This window comes from Cynocephalus volans, chromosome 1 (assembly GCF_027409185.1).
Source record: "Cynocephalus volans isolate mCynVol1 chromosome 1, mCynVol1.pri, whole genome shotgun sequence".
Taxonomy (NCBI): Eukaryota; Metazoa; Chordata; class Mammalia; order Dermoptera; family Cynocephalidae; genus Cynocephalus; species Cynocephalus volans.
Window position 1 is genome coordinate 40,355,993 of NC_084460.1, and position 23,258 is coordinate 40,379,250.

Consider the following 23,258-nt stretch of genomic DNA (forward strand, 5'->3'; position numbering starts at 1 on the left):
AATTGAGTTCTGTGTGCACACTCTCTTGACCCAGAAATACTGCCCATGGGCCTGACACTAACAAACATGCTTCCAAGCCAGGTAAGCTAAAGCACTTCTGTGCCCTTAACAGACCCATCTCAGGACTTCACCCACCATTGCTGGCCAGCCTACCTCATGACCTTGCCCAGCACTCCATAAGCATCTCAGCAGCCTCACCTTTGGAAGACTTGCCCTCCAAATTCACTCACCACTTGAGAAGAGGCTGGCCTGGCCCCCTCTCTGAAGGTACAACTCAGAACTTGCGTACAACTCAAGAAGTGGCATGCTAGCTGCATCTTCCAACCACACCCACCACCTGATAAGGGATTGGCTGAGCCATCTCTTGGCAGGCCTACTTTGCAGCCTCCCCATTGCTCAAGAATAGGTTCAGTAGGCCTGTCCTTGGCAGATCTGCTCCCAAACCACTGAGAGAAGCAGGAGCTCACACCCAACCCTAACATGTGGTTCAGCAAACTGCCTGCTAATAGACCTGCACCCAGCTAGCTGAACCAGTGTGCTCACTCCCCCAGCTAGAAGAAACATCCCATCTATCTTGCCCATGGTGGATGCGCTTCTGAGTTTTTGAGCCCTTTTATACCCTTATGTCTGAGAGAGAAACTGCCAAGCTGATGTGCCTCTGAAGGACTTGCCCTCACCGCTGGTGTACTCATCTTTGAGACCCTGACAAGCCATACATCACATCCCCAGCCTCAGAATCAACCAAATAATCCTACACCCTGTGAGCCAGCTCCTGAAATGACTGATCCTCACTTTTCGCATACACACCACTGAAATGAGAACCACCCCAATGTAACTACCCCAAGAAAAGCTGTGCCACCACTGCCACAAACCTCCAAAACCTAGGCTCATGAAGACATAGAAAATGTGAATTACAGCTGAAGAAATGACACAGTGTCTACACTACTGCGATCATCCAGAACAAAGCCAATGTACCCTATCCAGTCATCACCCTCAAACACATTTGCTGGTGAAAGTCTTTCCTGATGCAAGATATTCTGCAAAACTCAAAGAGGCAACTATTCCACAAGATGCGCAAATGTAGAAAACTTAAAAACATGAAAAACAGGAGAACAAGACAAAACAAAGAAACACAACAATGCTCCAGAAACTGATCCCAAGAATCCCAAATTGTCAACTTGCCAAAAACATAATTCTAATTAATAATCTTATGAGATACAAGAGAATACATATAAAAAATTCAACAAAAGCAGAAACACAATTCATAACCTGAATAGGAAATGCAGCAAAGACATGGAAAAATTGGACATCTGTATGCAGAAGAATGAAACTAGACCTGTACCTCTCACCATATATCAAAATCAACTCAAAATGGATCAAAGACTTAAATATAAGACCCAAAACTATAAAACTACTCATGGAAAATATAGGAGAAACACTTCAGGAAATAGGACTGGGCAAAGAGTTTATGAATAAAAGCCCAAAGCACAAGCAACAAAAGAAAAAATAAATAAATAGGACTATATCAAACTAAAAATCTTTTGCACAGAAAAGGAAACAATCAACAGAGTGCAACAACAACCTACAGAATGAGAGAAAATATTTGCAAACTACACATATGACAAGAGATTAATATCCAGAATACACAAGAAACTCAAAATCGTACACAGTAAAAACAAAAACAAAAACAAAAACACCAACTTGAAAATGGGCAAAGGAGCTGAATAGACATTTTTTGAAAGAAGACATTCAAATGGCCAACAGATACTTTAAAAAATGCTCAACATTACTTCCCATCAGGGAAATGCAAATTAAAACTACATTGAGATATCATCTCACCCCAGTTAGACTGGCTATAATCAAAAAGATGGAGAATAACAAATGCTGGCAAGGACATAGAGAGAGACAAACTCTCCTGCACTGTTGGTGGGACTGTACATTAGTACAGCCACTATGGAAAACAGTAAGGAGGTTTCTCAAACAACTACAGATAGATCCACTGTATGATCCAGCAATCCCGCTTCTAGATGTGTACCCAAAGAAGTGGAAATCATCATGTCAAACTGATACATGCATTCCCATATTCATGCCACCTCTATTTACAGTAGTCAAAATATAGAATCAACATAAATGTCCATCGACAGATGACTGGGACAGGAAAAAGGGGTATATATATACTATGGAATACTACTCAGCCATAAAAAGAATGAAATTCTGCCATTTTCAGCAACACGGATAAGCTTGGAAAAATTACGTCAAGTGAAATAAGCCAGGCACAGAGGGAGAAATTCCACATGTCCTCACTCATAAGTGGTAGCTAAGAAAGAAAGAATGGAAGAAAGGTTCTTTGGAGTTGCAGAGGGAGAGAATGTACCTAGGGTTGCCAGGGTGGAGGGATGGAGGGGTAGGGAGGTCAGGAAGTGGCTGGCTGGGGGACAAAGGGAATAATGGCAATTTGTGGTAATGGGCAGACTGATAGTATTGATCTGATCATCACATCCTGGACACAGGTGGTGATGGTCAGCATTCTACCCCATGAATAGGCATAATCAATAAAAAAAAGAAATTTAACGAACAGAAGAATATTTTTTTACAAATCAAACAGAAATCTTGGAACTGAAGAATTTATTGAAAGAAATAAAAAATACATCCGAAAGTCTCAACAACACAATAGAGCAAGAAGAAAAAAATCTGATCTTGAAGACAGCTTTTTAAAAATAGTCGAGAATGACAAAGAAAGAAAGGAAAAAACAAGATAAAAAAATGAACAAGGTCTACAAAGTTTATGGGAATCTGTGAAGACAAAGAAATAATTCTGAAAACTGCAAGAGAAAAGCATCAAGTCACATATAAGAGAATCCTCATTAGACTAACACCAGACTTCTCATTAGAAACTCCACAGGACACAAAGAGAGGGGTTTCAAGATGGCGGCGGCTGCGGCGGCTGGCGCGGAGTAGCTGAGGTGGAAAAGGTGGCCACTGGGCCTCAGGCAGTCGGGAAACTTGTGGACCTTCCTCTGGCCATCTCTTAAGGGAGGACTGCTGCTGCTGGCCGGTCGTGGGGGCTCAACGCCACTTTGCCCCCGGCAGGAGAGGCTGCCTCATTTACAGGCAACAGCTTTGAAGTGTGGAGCAGGAAAAGAACTGTTTCTTAGCTGCAAAAGCGAGTCTTGAAACAGGGAACACGGCGCCAAGGCTGCTGTGGATGCAGCCAGGATCCCGGAGGCTGGGGCCGCACTGAAGGCGGCCAGCTGCTCTATTCAGGATTCGAGGTTTCAGGCCGGCATTAAAGAAGATTCCTGGGAGCGCCCAAGCGGCGCTGCGACTGAACAGCCTGAGGCGGCAGCGCCGAGAACACGGAAGGCAACAAACCAGAGACAGAGCGAGCGCCCGACCTGGCACAGCACTGTGAGTGATCCCTGGCACAGCTCTGTTCGGGGGGTGGATGCCCACGCGGCTCCTGCCTGCACCACCAGGCCACTCACTGCCCCGGTGCTGCCTCCATTTTCCCAGGTGCGGGCAGCTCCGCCCTGCTCGGCCATCACTGAGCCCATTTGCTTGGCCTGGCGCGGGGCTTTCCGGACCCTGCGGGGCCGGCCTCCTCTCCCACTCCCTCCGCGGTTCTCTGGCGGGGCTGGGGGTGTGGGGCGTCCCGACCAGTGTTGGGAGGGCTAGGAAGTACCGGCGGGCCGACTGTCACTCCACCACACCCTGGACTCCGCCCCGGTAAACTTCCTGTTACTGGGAGGCAGATACCATCTCTGCGACCACCAGTTTGGAAAAAAGCCTAACGAATTTCTGGTTGGGAATAGTGTGGCAGGAGAGTTCCCAGGTCCGCTTGAACCTGCCGGAGAGCAGGCTGCAGGCGGGCACTAGACTCGGTTTATACCGGGGGGATACAAAGGTGAACAAGACCCGAGAAAGATCTACACAGTGCTACAAAGGCACCCAGAGAGACCGGTCGTCTGTGCCTAGCAGAAACCTGGTAGACTTCCTGGGCGAGGCGGTGCTGAGCAGGGTCTTGAAGGCCCAGCTGATAGACGAGGGGTGCAGAAGACACACCCCAGCCCAGCACAGTGTGCACAGAGGGGGGAGACGTGCGGCCAGGGAGGCAGAGACTCGACAGAAACCACACACCCGGTGGGGTCGCCACTGCACGATCTAACAGCCTGGGCCAGAGCACACGGAACGGGGAGAAGTCCTGTACAGAAAGTGAAAGCTCAACAGAGATCACACACCCTGTGGTACGTGATCCACCAGCCCAGCAGAGTACAAGCTGACCAGAAAGGTGGATCCCCGGAGAAGCCCAAGACCCGAGGCAACCACACACACAAGACACTAGAGGCCAACTGAGCAGTCACGGTGGGAGCCATACCAAATTGGCAACCACAGCAACATCCTAGTTAGTCATTAGTCTCAAACCGGTGGACTGTGAAACCCCCTGCCGCAATGAATAAACACCAAAAAAAGACACCAGAAATACAAAAAATCAAGAAAGTACATCACCAAAAGTTAATAAATCTGATACTCTAGATCCTATAGAACAAGAAGCCCTTGAAATAACTGACAAGGAATTTCGAGTTATAATTCTAAGGAAACTGAATGAGATACAAGAAAACTCAGCTAGACATCATGATGAAATGAGGAAAAGTATACAGGATCTGAAAGAGGAAATATACAAGGAAATCAATGTCCTGAAAAAAAATGTAGCAGAACTTGCTGAACTGAAGAAGTTATTCAGCGAAATAAAAAACACAACGGAGAGTTTAACCAGCAGGCTTGTCGAAGTTGAAGAGAGAACCTCTGAACTTGAAGATGGGCTGTTTGAAATAACACAAGCAGACAAAAAGAAAGAAAAAAGAATCAAGGACATGGAAGAAAATCTGAGAGAGATATCAGACAACCTCAAGCGTTCAAATATCCGAGTCATGGGTATTCCAGAAGGGGAGGAAAATGGAGATTCCATTGAAAACATATTCAACAAAATAGTGGCAGAAAACTTCCCAGGTATAGGAAAAATCACAGATCTTCAGATCCAGGAAGCTCAACGATCTCCAAACGTATTCAACCCAAAAAGGCCTTCTCCAAGACATGTCATAGTCAAATTGGCAAAACTCAGAGACAAAGAGAGAATCTTAAAAGCTGCAAGAGAGAAGCGTCAAATCACCTATAAGGGAGCCCCAATCAGGTTAACATCAGACTTTTCATCACAAACCCTAAAAGCTAGAAAGGAATGGGATGATATTTTCAAAATACTAAAAGACAAAGATTGCCAGCCAAGAATACTCTACCCTGCAAGGCTATCCTTCCGAAATGAGGGGCAAATAGTATATTTCTCAGACAAACAAAAACTGCGGGAGTTCACTACCACAAGACCACCCTTACAAGAAATCCTCAAGGGAGTACTGGGTTTGGTTCCTGAAAAATAACTACCACTGCCATAAAAACCTAAGAAAAATCTAAACCCGCTAGTACAATAAAAATGGCATTCATGAAGAGAAAACAAGCTAACAAAAACACTATCTACAACCTAAGGAACCAACAAACAAAGAAACCAAACAGTAAATCAGAAAGCAAGGAACAAAAGACACCTAAGACAACCAAACAACCAATAAAATGCTAGGAATAAATCAACACCTTTCAATAACAACTCTTAATGTTAAAGGCTTAAATTCCCCAATTAAAAGACACAGACTGGCTGACTGGATCAAAAAGCAGGACCCAACTATATGCTGCCTACAAGAGACCCACCTCACCCATAAAGATTCACACAGACTAAGAGTGAAAGGATGGAAAAAGATTTACCATGCAAACAGAAAAGAAAAACGAGCTGGAGTGGCTATTCTTATATCTGACAAAATAGACTTTAAACTAAAAACCATAAAAAGAGACAATGAGGGACACTACTTAATGATAAAAGGACTGATGCATCAAGAAGACATAACAATCATAAATATGTACGCACCCAATGTTGGAGCAGCCAGATTTATAAAACAAACTCTATTAGACCTAAAGAAGGAAATAGACACTAATACCATAATAGCAGGGGACCTGAACACTCCACTGTCAATATTAGACAGATCATCTAGGCAAAGAATCAGTAGAGAAACACAAGATCTAAACAAGACTCTAGACCAATTGGAATTGGCAGATATCTACAGAACATTCCACCCAACAACCTCAGAATATTCATTCTTCTCATCAGCACATGGATCATTCTCCAGGATAGATCACATATTAGGTCACAAATCAAGTCTCAATAAATTCAAAAAAATTGGAATTATCCCATGTATCTTCTCAGACCACAATGGATTAAAACTAGAAATTAATAACAAACAAAACTCTGGAAACTATACAAACACATGGAAATTAAACAGCATTCTACTTAATGACATATGGGTCCAAGAAGAAATCAAGCAGGAAATCAAAAAGTTTATTGAAACTAATGAAAACAATGATACATCATACCAAAACCTGTGGGATACTGCAAAAGCAGTATTGAGGGGAAAATTTATTGCATTAAATGCTCACTTCAGAAGAATGGAAAGATGGCAAGTGAACAACCTAACACTTCACCTTAAAGAACTAGAAAGACAAGAACAATCCAATCCTAAAGTTAGCAGACGGAAAGAAATCATTAAGATCAGAGAAGAACTGAATGAAATTGAAACCCAAAAAACAATTCAAAAGATCAACGAATCAAAAAGTTGGTTTTTTGAAAAGATAAATAAAATTGACAAACCATTAGCATGGCTAACAAAAAAAAGAAGAGAGAAGACTCAAATAACAAAAATTAGAAATGAAAAAGGCGATATTACAACGGATTCATCTGAAATACAAGGAATCATTCGAGACTACTATAAACAACTATACGCCAACAAATTTGAAAATCTGGAGGAAATGGATAAATTTCTGGACACACACAAGCTCCCAAAACTGAACCGTGAAGACGTAGAAAATTTGAACAGACCAATAACAATAAAGGAGATTGAAGCTGTTATCAGAAGGCTCCCAACAAAGAAAAGCCCAGGACCAGATGGATTCACAGCAGAATTTTACCAAACATTCAAAGAGGAATTGACACCGATTCTTTACAAACTATTCCAAAAGATTGAAACGGACGCAAATCTCCCAAACTCATTCTATGAAGCAAACATCATCCTGATACCAAAACCAGGTAAAGATATAACCAAAAAAGAAAACTACAGGCCGATATCCTTGATGAATATAGATGCAAAAATCCTCACTAAAATACTAGCAAACAGAATACAGCAACACATACGAAAAATTATTCATCACGATCAAGTGGGATTCATCCCAGGGATGCAAGGTTGGTTCAACATACGCAAATCAATAAATGTGATACACCATATTAATAAACTCAAACACAAGGACCATATGATCATCTCTATAGATGCTGAAAAAGCATTTGATAAAGTTCAGCACTCGTTCATGACAAAGACCCTCTATAAGTTAGGTATAGAGGGAAAGTATCTCAACATAATTAAAGCCATATATGCCAAACCCACTGCCAATATCATCGTGAATGGGGAAAAGCTGAAAGCTTTTCCTTTAAGAACAGGCACTAGACAAGGATGCCCACTCTCACCACTCCTATTCAACATAGTGTTGGAAGTACTAGCCAGAGCAATCAGAGAAGAGAAGGAAATAAAGGGCATCCAGATTGGAAAAGATGAAGTCAAACTGTCCCTGTTTGCAGATGACATGATCCTATATATCGAACAGCCTAAAACCTCTACAAAAAAAACTGTTGGAATTGATAAATGATTTCAGCACAGTAGCAGGATACAAAATCAACACACAAAAATCAGTAGCATTTCTTTTCTCCAATAGTGAACATGCAGAACGAGAAATCAAGAAAGCCTGCCCATTTACAATAGCCACCAAAAAAATAAAATACTTAGGAATAGAGTTAACCAAGGAGGTGAAAAATCTCTATAATGAGAACTACAAACCACTGCTGAGAGAAATTAGAGAGGATACAAGAAGATGGAAAGATATTCCATGCTCTTGGATTGGAAGAATCAACATAGTGAAAATGTCCATACTACCCAAAGTGATATACAAATTCAATGCAATCCCCATCAAAATTCCAAAGACATTTTTCTCAGAAATTGAAAAAACTATTCAGACATTTATATGGAACAATAAAAGACCACGAATAGCCAAAGCAATGCTCAGCAAAAAAAAATAAAGCTGGAGGCATAACACTACCTGACTTTAAGCTATACTACAAAGCTATAATAACCAAAACAGTATGGTACTGGCATAAAAACAGACACACTGACCAATGGAATAGAATAGAGAATCCAGAAATCAACCCACACACTTACTGCCATCTGATCTTTGACAAAGGCACCAAGCCTATTCACTGGGGAAGGGACTGCCTCTTCAGCAAGTGGTGCTGGGATAACTGGATATCGATATGCAGGAGAATGAAACTAGATCCATACCTCTCACCGTATACTAAAATCAACTCAAAATGGATTAAGGATTTAAATATACACCCTGAGACAATAAAACTTCTTAAAGAAAACATAGGAGAAACACTTCAGGAAATAGGACTGGGCACAGACTTCATGAATACGACCCCAAAAGCACGGGCAACCAAAGGAAAAATAAACAAATGGGATTATATCAAACTAAAAAGCTTCTGCACAGCAAAAGAAACAATTAAAAGAGTTAAAAGACAACCAACAGAGTGGGAGAAAATATTTGCAAAATATACATCTGACAAAGGATTAATATCCAGAATATATAAGGAACTCAAACAACTTTACAAGAAGAAAACAAGCAACCCAATTAAAAAATGGGCAAAAGAGCTAAGTAGGCATTTCTCTAAGGAAGATATCCAAATGGCCAACAGACATATGAAAAAATGCTCAACATCACTCAGCATCCGGGAAATGCAAATCAAAACCACATTGAGATACCATCTAACCCCAGTTAGGATGGCTAAAATCCAAAAGACTATGAACGATAAATGCTGGCGAGGCTGCGGAGAAAAAGGAACTCTCATACATTGTTGGTGGGACTGCAAAATGGTGCAGCCTCTATGGAAAATGGTATGGAGGTTCCTTAAACAATTGCAGATAGATCTACCATACGACCCAGCCATCCCACTGTTGGGAATATACCCAGAGGAATGGAAATCATCAAGTCGAAGGTATACCTGTTCCCCAATGTTCATTGCAGCACTCTTTACAATAGCCAAGAGTTGGAACCAGCCCAAATGCCCATCATCAGATGAGTGGATACGGAAAATGTGGTACATCTACACAATGGAATACTACTCAGCTATAAAAACGAATGAAATACTGCCATTTGCAACAACATGGATGGACCTTGAGAGAATTATATTAAGTGAAACAAGTCAGGCACAGAAAGAGAAATACCACATGTTCTCACTTATTGGAGGGAGCTAAAAATTAATATATAAATTCACACACACACATACACACACACACACACAAACCGGGGGGGGGGAAGAAGATATAACAACCACAATTATTTGAAGTTGATACGAGAAGCAAACAGAAAGGACATTGTTGGGGGGGAGTGGGGGAGGGAGAAGGGAGGGAGGTTTTGGTGATGGGGAGCAATAATCAGCTACAATGTATATCGACATAATAAAATTTAAAAAAAGGAAGAAAAAAAAAAAAAAAAGAAACTCCACAGGCCAGCAGAGAATGGGATATATGTTGACAAACTGAAAGAAAAAAACTGTCAAGCAAGAATATTATGCCCAGCAAAGCTATTATTCAGAAATATAGGGCAAATAAAGTCTTTCAGAGAAAAAAACTTGGGAAATTTATCATCAGTAGGCAGGCCTCACCCAAAATGTTTATGGGCATCCTCCATCTAGAAGAGAAAGAATAATAACAACCATCATGAAAACACCTGTAAATATAAAAACTACTGATACAGTGGATAAGCAAATTAGAAAGAGAAAGGAATCATACTTTATCAATAAGAAAAGGATCAAACTACAAGACTCAATAATGAGAGGAAGAAAGGAACAAGTGAAACAGAAAACAACCCTCTGAATGACAGGAGGAAGACCTCACATATCAATAATAACCTTGAATGTAAACAGCTTAAATGCCCTGATTAAAAGTCATAGACTGTCTGAATGGATTTTAAAACATGGTCCACCCACATGCTGCCTGGAAACTTACCTATTAACACACACAGAGAGTGAAAATGAAGGAATAAAAAAGTTATCCCATGCAAATAGAAAATAAAAGCCAGTAAGAGTAGCTCTATTTACAGCAGATAAAACAGACTTTAAATCAAAACCTGTACTGCAAGATGAGGAAGGGTATAACACAAGATAAAAGGGTCAATACAGAAAAAGGATATAACAATTATAAACATATATGCACTGAACACCAGAGCAACCAGCTATCTACAGAGAAATACTGGATTTAAGCAGCTCCATAAACCACATAGACCTAACAGACATTTACAGGACATTTGATACTACAACTGTGCAATACACATTCTTCTCATCAGCGCATCAAACATTCTCTAGAACTGACCATATGATGGGGCACAAAATTAGTCTTAATGAGTTCAAAGAAATCAAAATCATATCAAGTATCTTTTCTGACCATAATGGAATAAAACTAGAAACCAATAACGAGAGGAACCTGCAAAACTATTGAAAAACATGGAAATTAAACAACGTGCTCCTGAACGACCAATGGATCAAAAAAGAGATTAAGAAGGAAATAAAAAAAGAATTCTTTTAGAAAATGAGGACAGAAACACAACATACCAAAATATATGGGATATAGCCAAAGAAGTGTTAAGAAGAAAGTTTAAAGCAATAAATCCCTACACCAAAAAAACAAACAAACAAACAAAAAAAACAGAAAGATGTGAAATAAATAACCTAACAATCCACCTCAAAAAACTAAAAAAGCATGAACAAACCAAAGCAAAATATGTAGAAGAAAAAAATAATAAAAATTACAGCAGAAATAAATGAAATTGAGACTAAAAATACAATACAAAAGATCAATAAATGAAAAGTTCATTTCTTAAAAGATAAAATCGACAAACCATTAGCCAGACCAAAAAAATAAATAAGAAAGAAAGAAAGAAAGAAAGAAAGAAAGAAAGAAAGAAAGTAGGAAAGAAAGAAAGAAAGAAAGAAAGAAAGAAAGAAAGAAAGAAAGAAAGAAAGAAAGAAAGAAAGAAAGAAAGAAAGAAAGAAAGAAAGAAAGAAAGAAAAAGAAGAAGATTAAAAAAATTCAGATAAAGGAAATCGGACAGTGACTGACCAGCCACTTCTCAGGTGCTGGGCAAGGTTGGGAAGTGGGCCTGATTTGAGGGGGCCTGGCCAGTTGCCTATTGGGAGGTGGACAAGTCATCCTGGTAAGTTGCACAGAGGGGACCTAACTAGTTGCTTTCTGAGTCAGGTGCAAGGCAGCTAGGCAAGTCTGCAGATGGTGGTCCCATGCAGCCACTTCTTGGGCAGTTTGCAAGGCCTCAAGGCAAGGCTGTAGAAGGGTGCCTAGCCACCAACTCATGGGTGGTGAGTGAGGTTGGAATGCAGGCCTGACAAAAGAAGGCCTGGGTGGTGATAGAGGCTGCTAGTTAGGCCTGCAGTGAAGGGGCTGAGCAGTTGCTTCTTGGGTGATGGGCAAGGCCTCAAGTTGGGGTTTCAGAAAAGGGTCCTCCAGCCACTTCTTGGGTGATGGGTAAGGTTGGAAAGCTGAGCTGCAGACTCAGTGAGCCACCTATGGGGCAGTGGGTAAGGCTACTATGTGGGATTGTTGAGGACAGAACTGCCCATCCTCTTCTGGAGGAGGGCATGGATGCACTTTATTTCCACCAGCCCAAGAGCATATTCCTTAAGGTAGAGACCACTGAGCTGTTTTTCCAGGTCAAGGCCTCAGGCAAACAGACCTCAGCCAGCTGGCAGGGGTATACTAAACGAAAAATGGGGAGTAGGGAAAGGAAGGGGGGCAATCTGCCAGAGGAGGGTCTGCCTGTCTGATCTCTGGCCAGGGCCATGGGTGAGAGTGAGTTCAGCAGGCCTAGGGTTGGCTTCCAAGACTAGAATCACAGCTGGTGTGGGCCCAGGTCTCAAGCCATGGCATCAGGATGTTATAGCCTGTCCTGTGAATGCTTAGGGATGAAGAGGAGCATTAAGGGTGGGGAAGCACACTGGTTATTGGCCCAGGGCAGTGCTCTGGTTTCAAGATGGTATAGTACTGCAACACCCTAGGTCACAAGGGTAGGGGGTGAAGAGTGCATAATTTGTGCTCCTGTTCCGAAGCAATTCAGGGCGGGTATATTAGGCAGCTCCCTGCACTTGATTCTGGGCTTGCAAGGGCTGTGGCATTCTTCTGTGAAAGAAACTCCTGGCCTCTGTTATGAGGATGGGTTAGTGTGGGCACTCTGCCTGCCTTTCTGCCTCAAGAGACAATTTCTCTTGCTCTGGTCTTAGTAATGGAGACATGGTGGCCGAGGCCTATTTGCACCTCTATCTTTCCTATTCGGTCATCCTGGGTTTTTTTGCAACTCAGGGATATCACCAGTCTCCTGCTGCACTCCTATGCTGTCTCACAGAGTATCTTGTCAATATTTAGCTGTCTGTTAGTTGTTCTGGTATTTTTCTGTTGGGGGAACATGACCTGGGATCTCTAGTCTGCCCTCTTGACCCACCTCTTCTTAATTTTTTTTTTTAACATTACAATATCAACCCAAATATCATCTGAAAAAATGAACACTTGATTTGCCAGAAAAATAAGAAGAATTTATCATGAGAGAGTGGTGGCTATTTAACATTAAAATCTGTTAGTGATTCAAAGAGTACAGCAGATGTGTAAAAAAACCCAAAGCACATTTTAAAGAAAAAAAAATCCTACATGTAAGTATTTTCATTGGTCTCTTGATTTTTCTTTTCTCCGTTTTTTTTTCCTGAAATGAGTACGTAAATGGAAATTTTCTTATTTCCAGCTCTTTGCCACAAGACACTTTTCATTTTTCACTTCAAAGGGTATCTGGAAATCACCAGCATCACTTCATACATGTCTTCTTCATTAGCTCATTGCCCTTCACTGTATAGCTGTACCGTCATTTTGAGGAATCAATTTACTTGACTCTTGCTCTAGAGTAACTCCTCAGTATAAGGAGTTTCATTGAAGCACTCTACAAACTCATCAACTATAACTGAAGAAGGTTATTTTTTAAAACAACTATTTGAAGTCTGTGGAAATCGTCCTACGGGCATACACTTACATTTAAAATTCCATAAAACCTCCAAAGCACAGAGAGAGTCTGCGGCACTTGAGCCTCTCCTATTCCCTACTCATTTCCCCCTCCCCACACTCAGCATAATGGAAGTTCCACTCTGGACATGCAGAGCCAGGAAGTGGAGGCTCCCCGTTTTCCCATCTCCATGTCAAGGGTTGTGATATCTCCCCAGAACATACTGGCTGCAAGCATATGTCGACTCTTTTCCCAGGTTTTTGTTGCAGATGTTGAATTTCAGGGGAGTGTGACCAAGAGCTAGAGGCCTCTGTTGTTCATCCCAACATGATTTGTATGGAGGAGGTTCTACCCCAAGTACCACAGGTCAAGAACGCCGAAATCCCCTTATTTCTGCACACTGCTCACTTGTAGGGCAGAGTTTTCATGGCAGAAAATGCATTTCTACAAGACCAGAGGTTAGTGCTCGTGCCCAGAACCCTGTTTGTAAACAGAGCTCTCTCTCTTAGAGAAATGCGCCACTTTCTCTAATCAGCTCTACGCAATTATCTCATAAATGTCCCAAGGCCGAGATGTACGATGTAAGAACAAAGAGCTCCAAAGAACTCCCAATGGAACTAACTTTACTTAGAACACAGAAGGAGGAATATTAAGCATTAAGGCACTCTTGAAAACAATAAAGATTTTGGTGGTAAGCAATTAAGCGGAGGTGGCAGCTGTGTGACAGCGACTCTAATGATTATTGAAGTTGAACACACCACCCAGCAAAGTAACCATTTCTGCTATTCCAGAAAATATGGATGATCAATTGTCATGGCAGAGGGAGATACTCAATGACTCATTTTAACACTATCAAAATTTTAATAAAAGTATGTCAACATAATCAGTACATACAACAACAGTTATGGAATGCACATACATATCAATAGAAGAAAAAAATCCCCATCTACAAGAATTTAATAAATAGAAAATATGGAAGTCCACATTGCCAGAGAAATGCTAGAATATGCAATAAATGGTATTGATTCAGATTACAAGCAATTAAGGGGGAAATACTCAATTTCTCCTCACTAATTCAAATGAAGTTTTAGATGGTCAAAGATTTCAACACAAAGATTTGAATTGGACTTCCAGGAAGATGATATACTAGAGATGCTCAGGACACTTTCCTCCCACACAAGATAGAAATGGGCCAATTGCCACCACTGCTGCAGTCGCTGGTGCTATTGTCTGGTCCCAGAACTGTCACCCATTGCAGAGCAGCTCCCCGCAGAGCAGTGGTCCTCTGGGTGTCCCGTTGCTGCAGCTGCAGGCTCTGCAGATGTGAGGAAGGTGGCTGAAACCACCTCTGCCATTGTCACTGCTGCGAGTTAACCTTGCTGCTGCCAAGGACACTGCAGATGTGAGGGAGGCAGTTGTATCTGCCGGCCCCACTCCTGCCACTATGAAGTAACCCCACTGTTTCCAAGGACACCACAGATGTGAGGGAGGTAGTTGCAGCCACTGGCACTGCTGCCACCCCCATGAGGTAACCCTACTACCACTGCAGACACCACTGATGTGACAGAAGCCGTTGTAGCTGCTGGCATGGATGCTGCCCCCATGAGGTAACCTCACTGCTGCCAAGGTCACTGCGGACACCAGGCAGGCCGTTGAAGCTGCTGACTCTGCTGCTGATGTCATGAGATAATCATTCTGGCACCAAGAACACCATACCTGCGTGGGCCACTGCTGCAAACTTGACAGCTGAGTGGGAGGCTTCTGCAACCACCACTGCTGTAGTCACCAATACCACTGGTCCAACAAGCAGCCACCATCATAGGGCAAGCAGCTTGCTGCTGCTGGAGGCACTGCAGCAGTCTACCAAAGCGACCACTACAGCCACTGCTACTGCAACAGCAGCCTGCTACCATAGCAGCAGCTGCAGGAGCCACTGCCATTGTGCTGATGGGCCGCTGACCACTTGACTGCATTGGCATAGGTTACCAGGAGAGTCCAGGGGAGGAGAGTAATAAAAGAAGCAACTGCTCTACCAGATGACCAGACATCAATGTAGAGACACAAGAAATACGAAAAAACAAGAAAATATGAGTTCACCAAAGAAATACAGTAACACTCAAGTACCAGACCCCAAAGAGCAGGAAACCCTTGAAATGATTAAAAACAAAATTCAAGTAAAACTCTTAAGGAAACTCAGTGAGATAGAAGAAGATACACTTAGAGGATACAATGAACTGAAACAAAACTATCCAGGATTTGAAGGAGGAAGTTTATGAAGAGGTTAACCCTTTAGAAAAGAATGTGGAAGAACTCATGGAACTGAAAGAGTCATTCAATGAAATAAGAAAAAAAACCAACTTGAGAGCTTAAGCAGCAGGCTAGAGCAAGTAGAAGAAAGAATTTCTGATCTTGAAGACAGTCTCTTTGAAATAACTGTCTCTGGGACTCAGTTATCTCATCCTTAATGTAAGGAGGTGGATCAGGATAATATCGAAGGCTCCCCCCTGTTCTAAACTACATGGAAGGCTGTGTGGTTAGAGCAACTTCCAAGAGCTAATGAACACTGGGTGCCTTTTTTTCTTTTTTAACTTACTTGTGCTGGTGCTTGCTTATGTCTGAGAGAGCTGACACACAGGACTTGTTGGAAGAGTGTTTCTCTGTTGCAGTTGTAGCCAGAGAGAAAGAACTGGTTTGAATTTTCCTTAAGCTCTATTATTCTGCCTCAGGGATGAACATGGAACCTCAAAGATGAGCAAGGGGCTCCCCACATCAGACAGGATACGGCGTTCTAGTGGATGTTGGATTATTGGATATAGGTGGTAGAAGCAAGAGTGTGGGGCAGAAAATGTGTTTCCTCCTTACTAAGAATGTTTGATATGCAAAAGACAGAAAATAAAAAATGTTGGGTTCACAACCAGCCCAGCGATGATTACCAAGCTGCTGCAGGAAGCTCCCCTGGCTCCGGAGCTGGGGCAGTGGCAGGCAGAAGGCCTTGGCCACACTGCCCAACACCTGCAACCAGCCCAGCGATGACCAATGAGCCACTGCAGGAAGTGCCCCGGCACCCAAGACATCTGCATCTAGCCCAGCAATGACTGAGCCATTCCTGGAAGCCCCCTTGTCTCCAGTGCAGGAATGAGGGGGGTGCCACCGGCTTCAACCATGCTCCTGCCTCCTTCCTCCTTCTCCCACTCTGTTTCCTTTCCCCTTCTCCTCTCCACCTCCCCCCAACTGCTCTGCAACAACATCTTAGAATTTTGTAAAAAAATAATGTTAATAAATAAATAAATTTTAAAAATTAAAAACGCTGGGTAGGTTGTGGACAACATCCTTGTATGTTGTTTGGGGAAAGTAAATTAGTACAGCCATTACAGAAAACAGTATGGAGGTTTCTCAGGAAACTACAAGGAGAACTACCATAGGGTCCAGCAATTACACTACCACGTATATAACCAAAGGAAAGGAAATCAACATTGGAAAGAATACCACATATATCATGGCTCTATTCACAAGAGCTAAATTTGGAAGTAACTTAAACATCCCTCAATGGATGATTGGATAAAGAAAACATGGTGAAAATAAAAAAACATAAAACATGGTGAAAACATGAAAACATAAAAACATGGTGAAAACATGATGAAACACTAGTAAGCCATAAAAAGAATGAAATTCTGCATTTGCAGCAACTTGTATGAGCTTGGAGAAAATTATGGTCAGTTAAATAAGCTAGGCATAGACAGAGAAATATGATGGGGTCTCACTCAAATGCTAAAGCTAAAAATGTTGTTGTCATAGAACTAGAGAGTAGAAGAGTGATTACTAGAGAGTGGTAAGGAAATTGGGCACAGGAGACGGGGAGAGGAAGGGCAATGAATACAAAATTGCTCCGAGACAGGAAGAAAAAGATCTAGTGTTCTAAAGCACTCTAGGGAGACTCCAGTCAACAACAAACTAATATATAAACTCAAGTAGCTAACAGGATTGTGAATGTTCCCATCACAAAAATGTGGCAAATTTTTGAGGTGATAGATATGCCAGTTACCCTGATATGAGTATTGCACCCTGTATAAATCTACCCATATATCACACTGTACACCATAAATATATACGATTATTGTTGGTTAGTTAAGAAAAAACAAATTACAAAGAAAAAATTCAGAGAGAAAAATAGTAGGAGGAAACTGGGTGAAAGGAATAATGGAAAGTTATTGCTCAGTGGTGATATGGATTGGATTGGAGCCACCAGGTTTATTAGAAGCTTGATCTCCACTGACTGCTAAAAGGGTGGGAAATCCCATTATGGTAATTGAAAGGTGGGGCCTTGAAAAGGTCGTTAGGTATGGTAGTGAGGAGCATACCACAGTGAATGGATTAATAATGGTGTCACGGGCATTGTTCTGAGGACTTTAAAAAAGAAGCACGTGAAAGTCACTCTCTCTCTTTCTCTCTGCTTCTGCCATCTCCCAACGTCATTAAAGCCACCACCAAGGAAGACCCTCACCAGATGTGCTGCCTGGACTTTGGACTTCTCATCCTCCTAAACTGTAAGCAATAAATTTCATCTTCTAATAAATTACCCAGTACAGCTTTGTGATATAATTGGAAGTCGGGCAGTGTAATTCCTCTGGGTTTATTTTTTGTGTGCAGGACTGCTTTGGCTACTCGAGGTCTTGTATTGTTCCATGTGAATGTTAAGATTCCTACTTCTATTTCTGTGAAGAATGTCTTTGGTGTTTTGATGGAGATTGCATTGAATCTGTGGATCACTTTGGGTAGTGGGGACATTTTTACAACCTTAATCCTTCCAATCCATGAACATGGAATGTCTTTCCATCTTTCTGTGTCTTCTTGTATTTCTTTCATCAATGTTTTGTAGTTCTCATTGTAGGTACCTTTCACTTCCTTGGTTAAATTTATTCGTAAGTGTTTTCTTTATGGTAGCTCTTGTAAACGGGATTGTTCTCCTGATTTATTTTTCTACTATTTCCTTGTTGAGGTATGAAAACGCTACTAATTGTTGTACATTGATTTTGTATTCTGCAACTTAACTGAATTCATTTATCAGATATAAGAGATTTTTAGTGGAGTCTTTAGGTTTTTCTATGTGTAGGATCAGGTATTCTGCAAACAGGGCCCATTTGACTTCTAATATGTCCCTCCCCAGGTCAGTTCAGTTGTTTGTTCCCCTAAGAGTCCCCAACACTGAGCATGTGGCCACTAAGGCAAGCCCTGGGAGAGTCATACTGGTTTTCCCACCCATCCTCACAGCTGTAAGAATTGCAAGTTATTTTTCTCCAACATAGGTCGGGTTACTGGCAGTGGGTAAAGGACCCAAATAGGCAACTTTCTGGGTCTGGAGTGTGCATGCACTGACCCCCTCTGTTCTGGGGATGGCACCCTCCCTGCACTGGACAGCCAGATCCCGGGGTGCAGGGTGCCATCTGGGCTTGCATGCAGATGACCTGGCACAATGATGTGGTCTCAGATGTGTGGAATTACTGCCTTGCTGGAGCTAAGGTAAAATGCCCCTAGGTGTTGGAATGGCTTCAGATCCAAAACTGTGATTGATGGATTGATTGCTGAAGCTGCCTGGGATCCCACGGGTGGGGGCAGCTCCACATGTGTCTCTCCCTTGGCCGATACAGCTGCCTATGCTATAGCAGTTCCCAGCACCAGGTGCATGGCCTCAGGGCAGCACAGATTCCCCCATAGGTTGGACCACTGACCCTCTCACCTCCTTTCTACAGGCACAAACTCCTCCAGGGTCCATGCTGCTCCCAGTTGGGGGATAGGGTGGTGGTGGCCAGGGATTTCCTTTTGCTCTCTATTTGGCTATCCTGAGATTCTGCACTCACCAGCATCTCCACTGCTTGTTTGATGTGTTCCAGCTCTCTCCTTTAGCTTTTGTTCTTTTGTCTTTGATTGGTCCAAGTGTAGATTCATAATCAATGTATTCTCTGTCTTTGTGGGAGAGACAAGTGATATATTCTTCTAGTCAGCCATCTTGCTCCAACACTTCTTTTGCCAGTTTCTTGATTGGTTTATTTGTTTTATTGCTGCTGATGTGTTTGAGTTTCTTCTATATTTTTGATATGAACCTGTTGTCAGATGTATAGATTGCAAATATTTTCTCCCATTCTGTAGATTGTCTCTTCACTCTGTTAACAGTTTCCTTTGCTGTGCAAAGACTTTTAAGTTTTATGTCATTCCACTTGTTTATTTTTGTTTCACTTACTTGTGCTTTTGAAGACTTATTTTTAAAATCCTTGCTTACCCCTAGGTTGTGGAGTGTTTCCCCTGTTTTCTTCTAATAGTTTCATAGTTTCAGTTTTACATGTAAGTATTTCATGCATTTTGAGTGGACTTTTGTACATGTTGTAAGGTAAAATGTTTAATTTCATGCTCTGTGTGAAAAATGCTATCTCTGGGACAATTACTTGACATCATAAGTACTTCAGATAGTGAAACCAATTAGAACTAACAAGAGGTGGACTACAAACATAAAAAGAATAAGAGGAGAATGAGATGTCCAAGAGGGTTGAAAATCTCTATCATATTTCTGGGAATTCAAAAACCACACACATGCATAGGGCTGTGTGTTTGCCCAGTGCTGTGAACATGCTAAGGCAAGACCTAAGAGGACCCTAATAGCTCACCTCTGACAGAATGTCAGGCTCTGTGCAAGCACACACGGAAGGCCAACACTGAGTTATAAATTGCCCGCTAGAACAGTGAAAATATGCCTAAACACAAACAGATCCCCTTAGACTAAGTCTAAGAAAACCTTAAATGGTTTACATTTAAGGTCATTTCTGTTCAATCATTAGCTGATCACCAAGCTAACAGAACACAGATAGAGTCTGCACATGACAAATAGTACATTTTACAAGTTAATTTAGGAAAGTGGCTAAGCTAGTAATCAGAAAGAAATACCACACAAACAAACCCTGGGGAGCGAAAATTATTTCCGATGTTACCACATTACACTATATAAAAAGTTCAATATTACTACAAATTAGAGAAATACAAGGAAACAAGAAATATTGCCCAAACACAGATTGGAGGTGAAACGATCAATAGAAATATTCTTTAGAAATTCCAGACAATAAATTTCAGACAAAGACTTATGAATATATTCAAAGAACTCAATAAAACCATAAGCAGAGGACTAAAAGCAAATATAAGAATAACATCTCACAACATATCATCAACCAAAGAGAAAGAAGGAGTTGTAAAGTTCAATCAATGAAATAAAAAAATTATTAGAAGAGATCAGAAGAGGATATGAGCAGCCAGAACAAATGATCAGCTACCATAATTATGGGCCAATTGAGATTATACAATATGAGAGGGAATAAGGAAAAGAATACAGAAAAATGAAGAGTCTTAGAGATCTGTGGCACATCATCAAGTATAAAAACATGCATAACAGGAATCTCACAAGGAGAAGAGAACAGATAGAAAGCAGCAGAAAAAATATTTGCAGGTGGGTTGGCACAAATGCCCCGATTTTGATTTGAAAAATTATTAATCTCCACATCTAAGAATCTCAATAAACTGTAAGTAGAAAAAACTTAAACAGATCCACACCTAGGCACATTATAATCAAAATATCAAAGACAAAAACCATGAGTACATCATAAACGCAATAAGTGACAAGCAACTCATCTCGAGGAATCACTAAGATTAACAGCTGATTTCTTTCTCTTCAGCTGAGAAAGAGATCATATTAAAAGTAATGAAAGAAAAACTTGTGGACATCTTCGCAAGTTGTCCTGCAAGAGAGAAAAATTGAGATATTATCACACATACAAAAACATAGAGGTTGTCACCTTCACACCTGCCACACAAGAAATACTAACACATGATTTTATATGTAGAAAACCCATGAGATATCACAAACACATGCAAAAATGTTAGAGGTAATAAATGACTTGGACGATGTGCAGGGCAAAATATCAATGTAGAACAGTCGATTGTATTAAGGAAAAATTCCATTTACACTGCCACGAAAAATAACAAAATACTTAGGAATTCATTTATTGAAAGAACAACAAGACTTGTGAACTGAAAATAACAAATTATTGCTGAAAGAAATTTTAAAAGACCCCGAGAATAAAGAGCCATCCACTGTTTGTGGTTTGGAAGATGAGATGTTGCTATCCTGGCAATTTTCCACAAATTGATCTAAAGACTCAGAGAAATACCTGTGAAAATTCCAGATGACTTTATGCAGAATTGACCAGCTAATCCTAAATTTTAAATGAAAATGCAAGGGACTCAAAACAGACAAAAAGGTCTCTAAAAAGAATTGCAGAATTGAGGGACTCATATGTCCCTATTTTAGTAGCTACTATAGAGCTTCGGTAATTAAGACAGTGTGCTACTAGCATAAGGACTGAAACATATATCAAAGAATAAAATTGAGAGTCCAGAAATATACCTTATAAGTTTGAAGTCAACTTATATTCAAAAAGGGTACAAAGACTATTTAGTGGAAAAATAATAAACTTTTCAACAGATAATGCTAGGAAAACTGGATAGACATGTACAGAAGATTACATTTGGACTCTGTATTAGCTCTTTATTGTTGCTTATAACAGAATACCTGAAACTTGGTAATTTTTTAAAAAATAGAATCTATTTCTTACAGTTTGGGAGGCTGGGAAGTCCAACATCCAAAAAACATCTAGTGAGGGAATTTTTCTTGGTTGTAACTATCCACAGCAATGCAGGGTATCACATGGCAAAAACTGACTGAGCTAGAGAGCTAACATTCTCATTTGCTGTACTTTTAATCCCATCATATCTATGCCAATTTCTTTATGAAAGAATCAATCCATTCACAAGGCCACAGTCCTCATAATCTAATCATTTGCTAAATGATTTTGTACACCATAGCTGGATTTTCCACCCTCTTAATACTGTGACGATGAAGATCAAGATTCCAATACATAATCTTTTGGTGGACACATTCAACCCATAGAATTCTGCCCCCAGCCCCCAATGTTCATGTCCTTCTCACAGGTAAATACATTCATTCCATCCTCAAAGTCTAAGTCGTTTCAGCTCAAAAGTCCAGAGTTGCACGTGTGAAATCAAACAAGTGATGTACATTCAAGATAAAACAGAGGGACAAGCATAAGACAGAATTCTCATTCCAAAATGGAGAAATGAGCTGAAAGCAGTCTGGGCAAAGCTGAGGGGAGGAGACAAACAAAGGGGGTCCAAAAAGTGGTGAAGACTGAGTCCCCAAGAAATGCTCAGAGTGTTGCCCCAAAGTGACCGAGCAAGTCTAGCCATATGCAGAAGTGGTTTGACTTGTTTATGGCAGGAGTTGATTAGAGAAAAAGTTGACTGGCAACTGAATGCAATCCTGTTTGCCTTGTGGCAATAATTGTGCCCCGAACAGCGTTACACCAAACTTCCAAAAGAGACAAGTGTTAAAGTATGCCCATTGAATCTGAAAGATTTCATGACTACTTCCATGGACACAGATCGACTTCTGGCTAGGGAGAAGGACAGGGTGCTTGTCTTTTGGGGGCAGATGTGGCTTCATGTGGAACTGGCAATACATTGGTCAGAGTCAAATGTACAGTGTGTGTTAGCACTGATGGACACTGGTGCAGAATGTAGCCTGATACACAGCAACCCATAAGTTTCCAGGGGCCACAGTGAATGTTGATGGCTATGGAGGACATTCTATTAAAGTCAAAGCTGTGTCTTTGCCACTGGGCATAGGACAATGCCTCCTCATGTATATACTGTGTATAGATACCCAGTAGCTGAATACACCTTGGGTATAGATGTGCTTTATGGTTTACACCTGCAAATGACAGTTGGAGAATTCCAGCTGTGGATACAGACAGTGAAGCCTGTGTTACGGGGACATGCTAAACATGACCCACAGGTACTAAGCAAGCCAGGATGTGCAGTCAATGTGAAACAGTATCACCTGCTGGGAGGACATACAGAGATTGGTGCCACTATATTGGAGTGAGAAAAAGTCAGCA